Raw genomic sequence first — 19,941 nt, 5'->3', positions numbered from 1 at the left:
AACAAACACACAATTTCATCCAATCACTGCTGAGAACCCCTCCACCGTTGCACAGTGTAAATGTTGTAGCAAATGGCTGCAATGCAAGATGGGAATGCAAAATGGGATTTCAAATTTGTACATAATACCTTGGCTGCTGTAATGCAATGCAGAGCCATCTAATCATCAGTAACTTATGTACATTGGGAAGTAAAAATAGCTGCTAAGTGGTGCAATTTATTCAGTCTTGTCACATTCAATTCACCACTCCTCACATTTTGCTGTTCTTGTCGTACTTTTAGTGTTGGTAATTGCTTCTGCAATGAGAGTGCAAATTTGTAAGTTAAAGTTAAAGAGACGAGAGACACCTGGCCCTTCAACCTCCAAAGAGAAACCCTTTCTGGAGAAGATATTATATCTCAATCAATGTGCATCCAGTTAAATGTATGTTTACTTCAAAGGGAATATTACTTTTCCTGCGTGCCTTAAAAGAAAAAAAGATGGTGACAGATGTTCACTCTTCCATCGTCCTTCTGCCCTAAGACAAATTGTCACCAGCACTCAAAGAAAACAGAATTTTCGAAGACAAGACAAAAAGTAGCAGGTTGACTTTGAAGGATGTCTGAAAGCCGGGACCAAATTGAAAGGCGGAGGTGCTGTGTGATATAACATACACACACAAAATAAATTCCACTTGTGTATGAGACAACAAACAAACAAAACACCTATGTCTTATGGAAGCCTGCGAGGTATGAAGACAACTTGATTTCCTCACTGTAAGTTATGAGGAAAGCTGGTTCTCGGCGGTGGCCCAGATAGGTCAAGATAATGCAAAAATCACGTAACATAAGTAACCTTTTTCAAAAAAATTATGATATATTTCTACATTCCCTCTCAACCTGTATAGATATGTGATATCCCTTGCAGTTGAAATGTCTTTCTGTAAACTATTGACAGTTTGTGTTTTGAGCTTTTTCAAAGCAACTGACATATTGCGAGTGATATATTGCTGCTGTGCAATTTAAATGTTGTTTTACAGCTCTGTTCCAATATAAATGCTGAAGTTATTATTTTAGAAAAAAATACTTTCATTTCAAAAACAGAAAACATAATTTAGACATAATAAGAAAATAAGATTATATTGCTTATTTTAAAGTCTTTGGTAAATAATATTTCCACCTTTTATGAGACAGGGAGTTTGCTGGCTTTTCTTTTCCATTTGCCTCACCCTTTGTCCACCCCCACCAGGGACTCCAGCATGCTGCCCAGGGGGGCAATTTGCTGCAGTTATAACAACAAGACTAATGAATGAGCGACCATCACAACTGGTCCAGAGAATTTAGATCTGGATGATCTCAGACTGACATTAACAGTACTCAAGTGGCATTAATGGACAAATGTGATCCAAATAATGGAAAGTCGGCTATTAAGGTTTCGAGTCACTGATGAGTAAAATCACATTTTTAATGCAGCCTTCTCGTATAATTGAACACATCTCTTGTCATTTTCATAACAAAGAAATATAATAATCTACCACATACCTAATTATTGTCACTCAGGCGCAAGGTAATGGGATTTTTAAACACATGCAAACCACTTTAAAAACAAGACGGTGTAAACAAGGTGGATATTCAAGTGTAGGTGAGTTTTCCTTCTCACTCTGATGATGATGATTTTGGACTCTTGTTTCCTCTCAGGTTACTGCACAGAAACTGGATGTTCACGTAATTGGATGTCAGTGGTGAGATGAAACTAACTTTACGTTCATCTTATCTGGCTGTGTGTTGAACTGTAAATACCTAAGGTTTTATTTTACAACAGTAGCTAATTGGAAGAATAAGTGAGTCTCAAAACGAGCAACAAAGACGGATTTTCAAAATGCACCGGCCTGATAACAATGGACTGATTCTATTAAAAGTTTATTTTCCCTTTCCCGTCTGTTGGAAGTAATTTATTTTTCGTAATTTATCAGTGTTCTTGTTTGTGCATTTCCACTCTGCAAATAATAAATCAAACTAGAACTGTAAAAGCTTGAGAAACTAATATTATTTTTTGCATGCCAGGAATTCTCATGAGGTATATTAATATGAATGAGCTTCACCTTCAGGACTTTACTTGGACCTGCAGAGACTTGAACAAGGGGTTAAATCTAGCCACAAATCAAAGTTGGGTTTTTAACGTTTGGAGCAGCTATGCGTGCTTATGAGGAGAAGCTTAACACAGTGATGTGTTTTCACGTCATATTTCCTGAACATGTCGTCCCCAGGAGGATCCTAGAGAGAGAACAAACTCCTGAATGACATTCAGAGTCTGTTTGAAAGACGTGACAGTTCCTCTGACTATATATTTCATAGTTGACATGATTACAGCTCATTTAAGAGGCTGAATGATGCATATTTCACAGGCGTTCAAAGACGAACCTCAGGTAATGAGCCCTCTGACCAACACAAGGTTCCACTTTGCTGTCAAAGCCGGTCTCAAGGTTAGCTAAATGTTAAGATATGGAAATGATATTAAGAGACAGGAACTTGGAACAAAAGCTGTGATGAATGATCTTTGCCGAAAATGCAAATTTCTTTCTTCGCTTTGGAGAAAGACCAATTGCCCTGCCAGGCCACTCCCCCCTTCATTGCACAGCAAACAGGCCAAGGGCAGCAAAACAGTATCAGGGATTTACATAACTCATCCTCCAGCATATGGTCCAGGCTGGTTGAGGTTACTTTAAGCATAATGCAGAAAAGCAACAACTCAAGTCTTAGGGAATGTCCAACATCTAATGAATTAGTGTCTGTATTTACTGGCTTTTAATGTGTAATTTTTTCAAATTTCTGTTTGTCTATCTCATGTAAGCGTCTTTGAGCATCTGTAAAAGCGAATTATAAATAACATTTATTATTATTATTATTACTATTGTTGCATAAGGTTGTCTTCACAATCATGATGCTAACAGAGGAAAGAGTGACACAGAAACCAAAGCTCTTATGTCTACTCTCATTGCTTACCACTCAATGGGTGACACTAATGATGCATGCCTTCAGCAACTTCAAGCACCGGCGCAACAAATCTAGCAATACTAGATTGACCACAAATGAGTGTTGGGTTAGGGGTGGATTGTCAGACAAGGTTATAGTTACAAAACCAGGATTTAAGAGCAGGTTGGAGTTGAGTTGACTGTATGTTACTGGTAAAAACACAGATTGGCTGAAGAGGAGGAGACTGACAGGGCTAAGGGGGCTAAGCTACATCAAATGAGGTCCATGTTGTATGACCCTGTAGGTCCGTATATCCAGGCTTACTAAACATGATGACACCCATGTCCTCCATTTGACATTCCCCATCCTCCTGAGATGACTGGCCTGAAGCCACATGAAACATGAAACGTACGCCGAGCCCATCTTGTGTTGCATGTTATTGTGATTGTATCATCCCTGCTCATTTTAAATATTACTTCGTGATGCGTTTTCTGGCACATTGGTCTTATAAAAAATATAAACATTCCACCGCCGTCTTGGCATATGGAGTGACCCACACATTAGGTTAGTGTTGAGTAGTGGTGTCCTTGGCTTGTTCCTGCTTCACTACTGATGAGATGGCAGGTGGAAATGAAATGCTTCCTCACTGGGAAAATTCTACACTACTGTAATTCACAATTCAACAAATGAATGTTACACTGCTTCCTCAACCAGCACTGACCATGAATTAATAATACAGTATCAGTATGTCTACTCTTTCATTGACTTGAGATGGGTTTTGTTTTGCCTGCGTCAGGATTTATGTCACTGTAATTTTGTTTTGGTATGTGACATCAAGGGAAGTATTGTCTGTAGCAAAATCATTCTGCGATGGCAGCGGAATACCTGCTGAGCCTGGATGCCTTATAGGCTCGGCAGGGAGTCGTCTAAGCCTGTAATTAGGGACAGCACATTTGTGTATGTGTGTCGTTGGGGACGGGAGGTAGTGGTCTGACACCACAAACGGTATTGCGAACATCTGTCAAAGGATAAACCTCCATCACCTCCTGCTGTGCAGTTAATAAAGTCAAACTGCAACAAAATGAGATTTACCTTCCCTTTTTCTCTCATAACAACCTGCCACAAAGCGTACTTTAGTGCCGCGAATTCAGACGAGCATGAGAATAATGGAAAGGAGTCTGCATCGCTGGTGAAAAAGGGGAAGAGAAAGAGCAAAAAGAGATAGTGAGGAGTAAACACGAGAAAGAAAAATGAGAGGGAGGAAGAGGGAAAATGGAAAGAGACAAGACAAGCATCACGAAAAAATAAGGACACAGAAGGAGTGAGACGTGGTGGAGCGAGGCGGGTCTTTATTTACACTGTAGGATTTATGGCATCCTGCGTATGCTGTGTGGCATGGGAGCCTTCGCCTCCTGGCCGGAGGAAGCAAGATCATTTCAAGCTCGAGTGCCCGCTGCGCCGTCAAGTGTCCTGCCAAAAAAAGAGCACGGCTGCAGAATACCAACAAAATCTCCTGACCTTTTCCCCAACAACCGCTGTGTTCATCTGAGTCACGGCACAGAAAGGCCTCTCTCTCGTCACACTGGACTCTCTGTCTCCCCGCTGACTCTGAACGCTCACAGTCGACATGACTCTCCCATCACATCCGGGCATGTTACTGTCAGAAACAATCTTTTTTCATGATGCAGAGCTAATCTCAAAGAGGTATTAAGTTTTTTCTGCGCTCTCCCTGAAAATGAAAAGCACAAATCTACACAGTACGTCTACTGTGTCGAAGGGAAGGCTATATCAGATGTCTTTTATTTTGTAATAAACTGGTAACATTAATGACGACTGTCCCATTTAGGCTAAGTGTCCCAGTGAGCCATGGCACACAGACAGTTTTCACGATATCAAGGAGGCTGGACTGGAACAACTGAAGGGGATGCAGCTGCCATGAGCATTATTAGTTACTCCTGCGGTCGACATGTCAAAATGTCCGCCATTAGAAGGTTCTATTAATGTGATTAGTCTTAGCTCAGGCTTGATGGATGCACAGATTTGTGTGATAATGAGGTCCGCAGTGACTCCGTAATTGTTCCAACACCGTCAATAACATCACATCTGACATGTTTCCCTGCTTCTCTCCATCTTCCCGCCTCATCTTTTCTCTCCTCTTGTCAAAACAGTATAGCAACAGTTCATCCTTTAAAGGTACCATACAGTATTAAGGTAGGTGTCCTAAGGCTGTTTAAAAATGTAGCCTTGCATATCCATAATAAAATGAGTATATCTCTGCAACCACAAGGTCTATTTGGTGTCATAGTAAAGGGAAAAAATTTAGAAATTGCTGACATGTGTACATTTCAGTATGGTGTCCCTTATTTGTGGCCACTGCCAGTGCCACACGGGCTTTGCCTTTCAGTAATCAAGCACTGTTTTCGTCTTTGTTAAAAACAATAACAGCAGCAGCTGTAGGCAGCTGAGATCGCTGTGCCATCACCATGGAAATGGAAGACGCTTACATCCATCTTCCTCAAAGTGAAGTCTCACGGGGTGAGAATTATGTAATATCGTGAGACTAGATTACGGCTCATTCGCAAAACACCTTTCGAAACACCCGCAAATAGCAATTGTACTTTTTCAAAATTTCAGAAATATTGCTTTTATTTTGCGAAAATCTGTAATGGAAACACACCTACTATTGTGTTTCTTGTGCAATGACAATAAAGAAAGTCTAAGTCCAAGTTTAAGTTCTCTCATGGAGAGAATTGTTCAAATAAAACACTGGAAAGGTGTAAATTATGGGACCTTTAATATCTGGCGAAGGCCAGAACTAAGATGCAGCACAGCCTCTTTTTAAATGGTCACTGTTTCCCTAGTAGTACTTTTCATATTAACAAGCAACATATAGACATACATTTACAGATGTTTGGTGCTCTTTAAACCAGGAGAATTATAATAAAGCATCATATTTTCATGGTAGAGTCCCTTGAGAAACATCCTGTTGTAACCCGAACAGGCAAACTATTTTCATTCCAAGACAAATATATATATATGGTATATTTCCACTGCTGAGCTGTCAGAGCTGTTACTGGTGTAAAATTCCTGGAGTTCTTTCAGCAGAGTATCACCACGTATTGAGTGATGTTAGCACACCTTCTGCTTGGGCCTCAACTCTGAGGTGCAGGGTGTTCCTGTTACTCTGCACGTCCCGAAGTGTGCAGAACCTTCTGCAGCACAACAACAGGAACAACTTGAAATATATAGTGCGAGGCAAAAAAACACACAGAGAGATTACAAATTCAAAAGAGTTGAATCAGCTCCTCTCTGACTCGGGCACAACAGAAACTCAACATTATAATTCCCACGAAGGGAACAGTGTTTATTACCTATTCACTTCAAGTGTGTTATGCATGTTCACCAACACAGTTCTGCCTCCACAAAGGGGGCGGGGGGGTATCTGCCTCTGCCACACTGTTACCCATCCACACAAACACACACAGAGACATACACACACTTGCAACTTGATTGGGTAAGTAGGTCCCTGGCTGCCACACCTGGCATGGCTTAGCCCTTTCTGCCATGTTTGCTCATTGTAACAGTGGTTTCAAACTGAGAGCAGCCAAGCCGATAGCCACCTGGCTGTGTTTTAATAATTACATGCACACGGGAAGACGGGGATCCTGCTGTAACTTCTACATTCATCCAACTCTGTACGTTTATTCTCTTCTTTCAAGATGATTTAAACCTGAACGTGTCCAAAGTACAAATGCACACTGCACTGTGCATGTGCAATGATAATACAATTAGATATACAGAAAAAGCTAAAATAACTCTGCTCAGCACGAGCTCTGAGAATCCTGAAGGACAGTGGATGAACGGTCGGACACATTATCCTTAAGATGCTGGAGAAGGCGTGTCAGGGTCTAATAAAAATATCACCACCTGTCTGTCCTCACGCCCCGTCTGACTGCAGACCTTGTGTGACCGCTGCTGGTGACCGGCAATGCCATACTCTTGTAGAAGCATCATCATTCTGCCCCATCAACATCCCCAACATCGTCACCAAGGACACCTGTTCCTTCGCAGTGGTTCAAAGATATCTGAAAGACACGCCTCGAGAGCAAGTTTGGGACTGAGAGGAGAGTTAAGAGGCCGTGGTAACAGCATTAAACGCTTCACTACTGCCACCACCACCACCACTGACCAATCTCCTCACCCAGGCATGTACAAAGCTGCAGCTGAGGCTCTGGCCTGGGGAGGGAGGGAGGGAGGGCAAGTGGAGCCCCTTCAAAGTTTGGCCAGCAGGAGTTGTTGGTACAGGCAGTAAAACAGAGCACCCGGGGTGCAACAAGGGGAAGGACTTAGTGCTGCGGGAAGTGACCGAGATTAATACCGGCGCCCACGGGTGAGCAAGCCCATAGTGGGCGACGCTCTCACTGTGTTGACAGGCCTGCTGCGAACTCGCTAAAGATGCCGCGTTGCCCTTGAAGCGGATGATTATTCGTGTGTGCCACTCCACACTGATGAGAGAAAGAGACAGACCATCTAATAGAGACTAACAATCATAGCTTGCTCAATTTTAGGCCCATAATTCATGCAAATGTGCCTGAGGAACATCCCTTTGTTGAATTCTTTCCTTTTGCTCTGGCTTTTGCTTGTCTTATAGCTTTTTTTCTTTTCCTTTTTTTTTTTCCGCAGATTGACTTTGCGTTTGACTTTGCTCGCTTCCCCCTCCCTTGCTCTTGATTGTGTTGTGATGAATTACATCTTGTTATATAATTTCACTTTTATTTATGTGTCTGTTAGTTTGCCAGTTTTTCGACTGTTCATTTCTGGCCCGGGTACGAGGACGAGTGGATGGAGGGGAGGGGTTGGTGGTGGTGATGTACTGAATTGAGAGGCAGGTAGAAATTAGAAAGAGGGAGGACAGGGAGTTCTGCCGATGGAGAGAGAAGTAAGTAAGTAAGTTAAAGTGGTTGTGGGGGGAAAGAGGAAAGTAAAGGGACAGTTTGGGGCGAGAATGAATGAGAGAGAAAAGATAGAGAGGAGTGAGGGAGGGAGAGCGGGAGGTGGCTCAACCTGCAAATGACTGCATACACTGTAAAAAAAAAAATGTAGAGGAAATCCATCTCCTCTTCCTCATTTTCTAACCAGCTGCAGTAGAAGTTCTCCTGGAAATCGTACTCCAAAAGACTCTAAATCCTAATGCAAACGGGTTGCATTACTGTATTCTACACCAGAGAGATGGATACTGGTCCTGAATGCAGCCCCAGTATTCAGTACCAGACTGATTAATACAGTGAAGGGAATACTCCATGCTGCAGTCTGCTCTGGGAAATTGAAACTCTTTGAAAGTTTCTAATAAACGAACACAGTGGTCCAGCTCGCTGGCGAATCCCATCACCCCCCCCCTCTACGCCCGTCTCCCTCCAAGAGTCTTTTCGTGCATACTGAGGCGACACAGCCAAGCAAGGAGAGAGCAACGCCGACACAAACAGAGGAGAGAGTAAGAGAGAAGATGAGAAGAGGAGCAAATGGAAATGGGAAGAAGATGCAGAAAGTCGGGGATGGAGTTAAAACGCTGAGAAATAAAACATCTGTACCAAGATGTGTGGATGGAGAGAGAGGCAGATAATGGAGTGTGAGGAGAATGATTGAGTGGATTCAAGAGATGGGAGAAGAGGTGGTGAATAAAAAAGTAGAGAGTGAGGAGAGAGGACTGAGAAGTAAAGGAGGGGGTAGAAGGAATAAGAGAGGAATGTGAGAGATGACATTTTTCTGCACAGTTATGAACACCATGCAGAGACTGAGCTGCCCCCACCAGACAAGAGACACATTGTCATTTCTGCACAAATCAGATTATTATTTCCCTTTAAGCTGCAGAGGAGAAGATGTTCACCTGCTTCACCTGGAGCAGACAGAAAACTTAATTTTTTTTTATTACATTTTTTTATCTAAAACTTTGACTCCAACTTTTTTCAGCCCATATGCAATGAAGTTTTTACATACAGTCTGAAATACAAGTCCATTAAAAAACAGTAAAAAAATTATAAAGGTCTGGCTTTCTTGACAATGAATGTTGGTATACAATACAATATAGACGGATGCAAACATACAGAGCTTCTTAAGTATGCTGTTTTAATAACCTTTTTGTTGTTTACATAAATTCATTCAGCATCATATTATTTAAATATATACAAATTTTACTTAGGGTTAGGGTCACTCTTGGTATATACTGTATATACAAACTGTATCCTTTATGTCATATATGAACTTTCTGTGACATTACAGACCTGGTTGACAATAGAAGGATTTTCAGAGTCTCTGATCCCCAGGAACATGAGTTTATCATGCTTCAGCTGCTCTCATGGAACAAAAAAGTGTTGTTTTTTGTTGTTGTTCCATATTTTAAATCCGGTTAAATTGACACACAGAAGCCTCTTGTGTGTGTGACAGCATCTCTCGCCTTTATTTATTTTTTATAGTAATCACACGTGTTCCAAAATTGAAGTCATGTAGTGGAAAATAGGTTTTCTAACCCCGAGTAGCTTCTTTTCCAAGCCTCTTTGTCTATTCTTATTCCTCTCACATCCTGCATGAATGTGCCTGGATGCAATGACCAAGTAAAGAATGTTAATGTGTATGTCAGTTACCTAACTCAAATAAACCTAATATATCATAGTCATAAAATAAAATGATGAAGTCATAATTTTCAGACTTCATTTTCATTTAGTTGTTGTAGCCTGAATTCAAGACTACACTTATCAGGATGCAGTGGAACTCTGAAGGTCTTGTATAATCTCACTCCCCCAGACCTCCACTTTATCAAGTTAAAGATCCCATATACAATAAAGGTAGATATGCATGTGTAGTGTGATTATAAATCAGGTCTATTTTCAAATTAACACTGTGAAAGTGTCAAAGCCTTGCTCCACAGAGAAATGCACAGTCTGTCTTCAGAAACTGAGCCTTAAAACCAGTCATCATACTTCTGTGACTTTGTGATGTCACAACAGTACCACCCCAAGCCCTGCCCACCTGGACCAAACCAATGAACACTTGCAGGATTTGGTCTCTCTGAGTGTTTTACCTGTAATTTGCTCTATTTTTATTGGAGCACCTGGACAACAGTGAGTCAATCAGAAGAGATGTTCAAAGTCTCCCCTCTTTTGGCTGGCTGACACTGAATTACTACTGTAATTATTAGAGCTCGAGAGAGAAAAAACTGTGATAGTAGATGTAAAACAACTCTGTGATGGTTTTTGATTTTTAAAACCAGAGATATACAGTATTGTCCTATTGATCAACACTTGAAATAATAAAAAATAAAACCCCCCAAAAACCGGAAAATTTGGGACATAAAAGACAGCTTTTGAGAAAATAATGAATGAATGAATTACATTTTATTTATGTGTCATGCATACACCGTATACCAGAGTATATCATCAAAACATCAGACAAAAATATCTGAGGTTTGAAAAGTCCTCCACTGCAGAAGCCTGACGGGCTTAAAGTAGAGCAAAACTTGTTCAACACCTCTTTAATTGTTAACCTTCAGTGTCTTCAGATGGCCTCAGACTCTCGGCACTGGTTGATATTGGTGTTACGTTTCACAGTATGAAAACCTGAAACCACTGTATAACTCTTAAGAACAGTGTACAGCAGTGATCCAGGGGAGCAGCAGGATGAATATATCAGCGAGGACCTGCACAATGGCTCCCACTGCCTCACCTTGTTCCAGCACTGATGTAGTGATTTCTATCCCTTCAAAGGCAGTGCTGTAAGCCTGTGGATTTGTCAGGGTCCCAACAGGGTCTTAGCTGCTGGTCTTATAGGATTCTACTGTACTGGTGGTCCTGCAGGACAGCACGCCATTACAAGCAGCCAGGTGCAATAATCCACTTTCAATGTGAGCGCATTGTGATAAAGCATATAAAAGCCCCTTTACAACGTGTCACCAAGGCAAAGCCTCTCTCGCTTCCATTTCCATTCCCAAACAGAAAATGACACACTCTGAGGCCGTGGATGTCCGCAAAATTACTCAGCATTAAATCAGAGGGTTATAATGCCGGAGCAGCTGGAACTCTTCTTTGTCGAGCGGCGATGTACTGTAAGTGAACAGTCAGGAAAGGTAAAAGCTTACATACAAGTGTATGTTCCTTGAGTGAGTGTCTGCGGGAGGGCATTAGACCAGGATTTCACAAAGTTATTTCAAGCATTTCACTCAACTGTAAAAAAAAAAAAAAAAAAAAAAAAAGAGAAAATAAAGAGGAAATATGTATACCATCAATGTGATTCTACTGTAGATAATGGCCTCAGCTTGGTCGCTGTCCATGGTGCTGAAATGTCTCCAAGTAGCAACAGAATCTCACACACTTTATCAATGTCTCTGTTATTGCTAATTACTGTTAATAGCAGCATAATGATTATCAATCATATCTCCTTAGAGTCTTCATGTTAATTACTGTACATTATGGAACAGTGCTGGGTGTATGGGAGAGGATATGTACAGTAGCATCTATCAGAAATGGTGGCAAAAATAACACCATAGCCAAACAAGCTGCTTCTTCAGAGTTACTGTATTTAAAAAAAAAAGAATATTGCACACTGCACGACACAAAAAAAACACCAAGACGCAAGATCACAAGCTCATCGAGTTTTTTTTTTCTGTTAACAGATGGTTACATGACTCAAAGTGATTGTTTGTGTAGCTCATCTCCACAGTTTTATATGTAAACTGGAATCTTTTAATCAGTTTGACAAAACAATAAGGTTCACGGGACTGGAACTCAAATGCAAGACTTGAGAGACAGATGTTTGTGTACAAATCTATGCTTTCATCCATGCAAGCTTATCAACAAGATTTGTCACAGGTTGAGGTAGTCAAACAATGAGCAAACAAAGTTGAAGGGAGTCAAAAAGGCAGCAAAGACTCATCAACTGGGCACATAACAACAATATGAAGAGAGTTGTGACACAAACGGGACACAACATACTGGTACGTAACAAGAGGCAGGTGAGACGAATTACACAATCACAAAATGGTGGGAAACCGAACAAAGGGCGGAAGAGACAAGCAAGAGACAGACACAAGGGAAGCTGGTTACAAAATAAAACAGGAAGTGCACAACAAACTAAAACATGCAAATAAACACATTAGGACTTCTGACGTGTTTTATGCATACTGTATATGAATGTTGGCACTGGAGATGTATAATGGGCCCTTGGAATACAACCCAATATGACACAACAGGAAGGAAACAGACACTGGTGATTAACAATTAATGGCATTTCTTTTTGGCATCCAAGATAATGTAGGTGTGGAGTGAAGCGGTAAGACTTTAACTGCTTGCTTTCACAGCTCAATATAGTTAATTTTTAGGAGCCACTATTATTATAGGAGCCATTATTATTGCAGGAGCCAAATTCTTCATGTCAGATATTGTGGAAATGTTATTTCAATTCAAAACTACACTGAGAATGTTTTCGGTCATTAAAACCACAAATATAACACTTCACTAAAAGTGTAAACTATGAGACCTTTAAGGTTGTTTACATCTCTTGTCAATAAAGTTTTATTTCAACAACATGTGGATACATTTGAATATTTATGGCACATCATTAAATGACTTCTACATTTTGTAGTGCTGTTTGTGTTATCATGGAAAAAAAACAACACAATGACATGTCGCATCAGTGATGTGGTTTTAAGGAACTGGGGTCAGTGAGCTGACAACATGCTAAGCTAAGCATGAGTCCAGCATCATTTAGAATTATAGGAGTTATGTCATAACAAATTCAGAGGGATAACACAGAGATTACAGCGAATACACTCACATGGATCAAGATTAATGTGCCTGTAATAAATGCTGAAGAATGCTACTGGCTGTTTACAAATGCTCGCCGTTCCTTTTTTGACTCCAAGTGAGGCCATTTGTCACAAACCAATATGCTGCAGATTACTGAATGAGCATGCTGTTTATTTTCAGGCAGGACAAAGAAAAAAGAAAAAGAAAAGAACAACAGCTCATATTTGTGTGGTGCATGTTTAAGTAATAAATTTCAGGGGGATTGCATTGTCACCCAACGTATTGAATTCACACATGCTTAGCACTATTAACATCAATATCCATCAGACACTAAATATATTTTCCTCCCCATGATGCACACCCATGGGGATTAAATTATTCATTAGACCTATTTGCCGACCGGAAGGGAGACTCGTGGCTATGGAAGAAAAAAAAAAGCCCTGGAAATACTAAAATAGGGTGAAATGTAGGAAAAGCGTTTGTCATTTTTTATTAATTTCCCATCTGAAAATGTTCATTTTAACAAACAAGAGCTGATGAAGCCCAAACCACACTACAGTAAGTGTTTTTTCCTCTCCATTTCTCCAACCTTTCCATCCACATCTCCCCAAACACAACACAGTTTAATGATGTAACAAAAAGTCTCAAAGCATCAAATTCAAGTCCAGAGGTGACAAGGAGTTATGAGGTCCAGTGTTTCAGTCTCATTCCTGGGCCCATTCACATAGAAACAATCTGCTGGAGGCTCAGGTAAAGTGTGATTGAAGTTCCATACTTTACACTTTTTCTGGTGTTTTATTTTGAAGTGCTGATCCGATATTTGTGCCTTTAAGAGCCAAAAACCATCTCAGTGTAGTTTTACAGCTTCCCTCTCAAGCTTCTCTGTGGAGCTCTAGTAACAACAGGTCAGTGTCAGCCAATCAGAAGAGAGACGGTTCTGACACCAAATCCTGCAAGTGTTGGAAGGTGAGTACAGGTGAAAACAGTCACAAAGCGACACCACAAAGTTACAGAAGCCCTGGCCCCTGATGGCTGCATGGGTTTAAACTGCATGCATTGCTCAATGGAGTGAGTGATGATTTGCACCAGAAATAGTTTTTTGGTTTTCGTTTTGGTCTTGGCAGTCAGAAAAACAAACAAACAAACAAAAAACATCACACACCGCTGAGCAAATACAGATAGGACTCAACAAAATCCACCGATCCTACTCCAAAACAAGGCACAGACACACAAAAAAAGTAATCTGTGCTCATTCACACTGAAATACTGCAATTGCAGTTACACACTGCATCTCATATCATATAATAATGAGAATAAGGAACGAAGAATGGCTTTGAATGGCCTTCAACATCACACACAGTCTGATGTCTGTGACTGTCAGTGTAAACTGTAGCATCTAGTATCAATAGTTTGCATATAACGTTTTTAGGGAACATCTGCGGATTGAAGAATCTATCAGTAGCATACAAGCCGTTAATGGAACATCAGCTGTAGTATCTACCAATAGTTTGCATGTGAGGCATTTTACAAACATCTGTGAATTGTAGCATCTACAAACAAGTTGCAGGTGAAGCTTTTCAGGAGTATCTGTGAATTGTATCTCTCTACTGTACCAGAAAACTGAATGAGAGGTGTTTATTGAACATTTGTAAATTGTTGCATCGTGTATTCCTGTGTGGTGTTTAGGGAACCTCAGTAAAAAGAATCAGTGGGGTGCTTTAAGGATTTGATGTGCTTCTTTGCCTGGCCAACATCATTCAATCAGATTTTACAGTATTTTTAATAACTAGTGACTGACCCTCAGAGCACACACAGATTTCTGAGAGCGATTTAGATCTCAGAGGGAATTCCTGAATAAATCAGGTTTAAAGTTTAATAATCTCTCTATTATTTTTTGACTTAAGTCTTTATTAAAGCCCGCAAAATATAGGACTTTGGGTTCATCACAACACACTTCAACCCGGTTAACACTGAGAGTTTGTTGTACAGCCTTGAGGCAGTGAAAGGCAGATATCTATTAGTTACAGCAGAGATCATTTGACTGAAGGGTCCAATTCCAAATGAGTGAATCATCATGTAGTGATAAGAGAAAATGTGTAATAAGGAGTCGGGGGAACATGAAAATTTCACTCCTGACCTTCCCTTCAAATTTATAATGTCAGGATTTTGCTGCTGCTCAACTTTGACATATTTTGGGCGACCATAGGGCAAGAAAGTCAAATTGCTGCACTGAAACAATTTAATATGATTCCTTTTTATTTCAAATTGAAAACAAGCTTAAAAACTAAATAAAATAAAAACACCAGAATATGCATCAACTACAAAATAAAGGTAATATCCATGAGCTCTAAACTGCAGCGTGAACATACTGTGTCATACTTCAGATCAGGACAGATTGAACAAATAAGAGCTAATGGCGTCACTGCACCATTTTCAACCACTTTCCGAGGCCCCGGTCGGTGTGAACAACAAACAACATGAACACTGACACAGCAAACACGACTCCAACCCTCTGCAAACATCGATCTGTGTCTCACTAAAGGCTCAGCTGATTATGAAGCAGCAATACCTCTGCACCTTAACAACCATTTGTTTCTGCAACAAAAGCACTGGAACAGTGAGTAATATTCAGTGAGTAACAAACTCTCGGCCTTGTTACAGTCACTCTAATCATCAAGGCAATGTGTTTTGCCTTGATGTATAGACAAATGGATAAGGACATTAAGTCTGAAACTAATTATCTGAAAACATACAGATGATGGAAAAGTCAGAAACTTTGATTTATTATCAGATAGAACCGACTGAATGACTTCACATCATGTTGTTTGTCAGAAAACAACTGTTCCAAATGTCACAGACATGGAATTAGGAAATTAGTCATCAGTGACTTCAATATGCCATAGAATAAAAAATCTTCAGTGTGGGCATCAGCATTTGTCAGTCATACTGCAGATTTATCTTTAACATAACATTATAAGAAACTACTTTCATACCTCATAGAGCACGAGAGACTGTGAAAAGTGATTGACAGTTTCAATAAACACAAATGATATTTAAAAGTATTAGCAAATTTTAATCATTTTAAAGATAGATATGTGTGCTATATATCTATTGTTTAAGCCCTTTGTATACTATATAGTCACATGTTAAGACCCCATGCAAAAGCCAATGAATCACATCATGATTATGAGGCAACACTATACACAGACCTGGATTTGAGCTCTTTCTCCTCCAAAGGTCTTTGCCTGATGAGCTCGTTTGATGCAGTGAAATCATCTCCATACAGATTTTAAGGAGCCTCTTAGTCCAGCGTTGTCTGAATATGTCCTTCAGCCACACTGAAAAGTTAATCATTTTACCAGTCTGAGTCTTTTATTTATAAATTTTTAACTATTTTTCTTGATTCTGACTCAGTAGCATACTGAGATGACGATGATAAATGTTGCCTATTTTTCTACTTAGCAAAAAGAAAAAATCCAATTTTATGTAAGTAGACATGGGTCTGATGTGACCACAGTGTCAGCCTCTCTTTATCCTGTCCAATCACTTTCCAGTCACGGAGAAAACTCTCAGCCAAAATAAAATATTGAGTAAAGATCATCATAATAAAGTTATATCATAACTCAAAAAAAAAAAAAAAACCTTCTTACATCTCGCAAACTCTATACTGGATCCACCTGTGAGTTCAAACTTATTTATCTTGAGCAACTTTGGTAAGACAAGTCAGAGAGAAACATTTGTTAAAAGTCTTCGTTTCCACCACTTCGAGTTCATGTCAGAAGTAGGAGATGCAGAGCAAAATCAAGAGTTACACAGATGAGGCAAAATGAAAACTAGTGAATCTGGCTGCAGACACAGGCAGCTGAAGCACAGCCCCAGATTCCTTTGGAGATTTCTGATGTCGTTGCCAAAATATTCTGAACATCAGAGTGTAGCCACGGGCAACTGTGAACTTCTGGGGTTAAAGCCCCCATGTGGTTGTTAAATTTTAGCTGCAGTCAGAGATCAACTGCTGCATGAAAGTGGTCAAACAATGTGATTTGAGGAGTACAGGTGTAACCAAAAAATAAAAAAATAAAAAAAGGTTGTTTGTAAGAGCTTCATTTTTGAAGTAACGTGCCATCAGTGTACCTCAAGTTTTGTATATGAATATAAACCTACTCCTGGGGTTTATAAATATTATATTTATATCTGAATGCACCATCACAGGTAAAGACTGGTTTTCTTCAATTTTTTTTTAGATCTGAAAACCGATCTGGGTCTTGAGTTGTAATTATAGTTGTTGCACTGTACTGTATATGCAGATGCACACACATACGCACACACACTCACTCACACACACACACACACACACACACACACACACACACACACACACACACACACACACACACACACACACACACACATAGTTGTTTGAGAAACTGCCAATGAATTTTCTATCAGTGAAACTAACTTGAATTACATCAGATTTTTTAATTATATTTCTGAAGAAAAAAAAACTATTTTGCTGAACTGAACTGACAGTAAGAACAAAATGCATCATGTATATTTATGCTGTGTAACTTTTGATTTAGTTTTTCTTTAAAGTTTAGGTCTACCAAATAAATAAATAAATAAATGAAAGAAACTACAAAATGATGCCAAAAGTGAGCATAGGTGCAGGATGAAAGCAGGATGTGAATTTTTTGTTCACACGGACCCTGTGCTACGACTTCAAAAAAAACAAAAAAAACACAGCGTGAGCCCCTCCAGCTGCTGTGGGTTATTCACAAGCTTCTCCTCTCTCCCCCTCTGTGAAGTCTAGATAAATCTATGTGGCCTACAGCTGCTCAGACTCACCGAGAGTCCAGAGTCGTGACTGCAAGCGGTATCAGTTGCCCGGGTTTGGCGTATGAAACGACCTCGGGAGACCACAACCTCCATCGCACCAACATTGATCCGTGGGGTGTGGGTGTGGAGAAGTGGTGGTTTGGGCTGTTAGCATAGCATCAGTCAGAGTCAGGGTGGTGTCGCTGAGCAGGAGGAGTCCCAGTGGATTTGTGCACTGTTGCAATTTTGTCCTCTGGAGTATTAATGCAGATTTTCACAGTGATGCTGCATGTCACATGTTTTTGGACTTCACCCAGTAACATTCAATATCCTCTCTTTTTATTTGATCTAATTTTCCTCCTCCGCTCTCCATCTTTCAATATTCAAAAATACTTATTACATTAATTGACCCAATGATGCTAAAATTTCTCTCACCCTTCTTTACATTTTCCTGTTAGTTTTCCAGGCAGAGTAGTTTTTCATGAACCAGGCAGGCTCAGGTGTGAGACGCCCCAATGCTCGGATGTCTACGCCAAGCAAAAATAATTTCATTTACTTCATTAAAAGTTAATTTTGTGGCTTTGTAATCAAAGTGTTCCTGCTGAGTTAATGTGATTTACGCCAAGATGAGCAGCTCATTGTGTGTTCAGACAAAGCTTTGCTGCTCATTTGCCAATAATCAGACAGTGCGCCTGAGGATCTGGAGCATTACTATCGATGATGACGGGGATAGTGATTAATTTACATGAAAATGCTGAGGTAACTTATTAAAATATGCAAACTGTTGACTTAACCTTTTAGAACATTGCATGCTCAAATGCTTCTCTTCCACACTTGTGTTTAATTCATCTCAGATTCTTCCTGGGAGAAAACAATCACAAACTCCCAGTAGAATGTACCGTAATTCAATTTGCCACCAACACAAACTATAGTTTTCAAAATTAGCAAAAACGTTCAGTCTACACCTCCACAAAGCTGCCTCAACAAAAAATTAACATTGAAATCTAAAGTATGAAGGTTATTTGTTGCAGAAGTGTATATACAACAGTAAATTAATGTTTGTGAAAGACAAATATTAAATATGTAATGATTGGGTTGTGGATTTCCTGGATTTGAGGCTAAAAGCATTAGCCAGTGCAGTAGGACTGTGGGTTAGATGTGATGGTTTTGATGTTGGATGCAGTGGCGTCATTTCAGTTTTAGACAAGGTATGGCAAGGACCAACCCCTCCCCGGGGGGTCCGGGGGGTAGAGCCCCCCGGTGGAAAATTTGTGCGCATTGTAAATTGAAATGCAGCAATCTGGTGTGATTTGAGAGCAAAATCACGAAGCTTTCTCAATTATCACTATCAATGCTATGGATTGGATGATAGGCTACTCACAATACCCCACACAAGGGTTCATATAACTTATTTATCTTTGGAAAATAAATCATTAGTGGGTCTGAAAAAGTCAAACAGAGCTCTGGTAGCTGATGTAACAGTGTGATAAATAATTTCCCAGGACAACTCAAGCTTTTCCAGGACCTTTGACACTTTTTCTCAATTTCCATGTGTTTTCCATGACTGGATAACCATTTTCCAGGTTTTTCCAGGACGCGTGGGAACCCTGACTGACAAGTATTTTCTTGTTAAAATCCATTTGTAAATTGCCATTTCTTTTGTGTCAACAAATTATTGCCAACATGAGTTTATTCACTGCTAATCTACAGTAGGCCACATCTTTCTACAGTAAGAACAGCAAAGTTTAACAGCAAAATCAGAATAAATTTAATCTGGAAACAAATTAAAATTTTCACAACTAAATTGAATGAGTGATTCCTCCTGTTGCTGCTGTGATTCACTACATTCAGGTAGCCTAATGTTAGAGATGGGCTTGCTTGGGACTTGTTTAGAAGTTTTTGTGATTTGTGACAAGATAAACAGCCTCCACACTCCACAGACAGCTGTCATTAGCCTGTTCTTAACAAGATGACTGCAGCAGCTTCAGTGTTTCTCAAATAAGAGCTTTCATTTTACTGTGCTCTAAGTAGCTAGTTTTAGCCAAACAAACACCGAAATATGACTCATATTTAAGCATGTAGAATAAGTGGTAGGCTAAGTTGTTAGCAGGCACCACTGGGAAGTCATGTTGATGGCTTTATAACTCACGGAGGTTTTAGTCGCTCCACATTCACGTCTGCAGCACATGGAGTTATACAGTCAGAGTTACATCTATGATGCAGCGACGTGCACTCGTACACGCGCTCTCACAGACACAGCGCACGGCGCGAGGCAGCCCCGCCCCTCAGTGAGAGACAGAGAGAGAGGAGCAGAGAGGAGCAGGAGCGACAGCATGGTGTTCAGTGAGAAAGAGGAAACACTATCGCGAATCGGTCAGAGAGAA

This window comes from Trachurus japonicus, chromosome 14 (assembly GCF_045865225.1).
Source record: "Trachurus japonicus isolate A0001 chromosome 14, Traja_1.0".
Taxonomy (NCBI): Eukaryota; Metazoa; Chordata; class Actinopteri; order Carangiformes; family Carangidae; genus Trachurus; species Trachurus japonicus.
The sequence above is the reverse complement of the archived record's forward strand: the minus strand, read 5'-3'. Positions refer to the sequence as shown.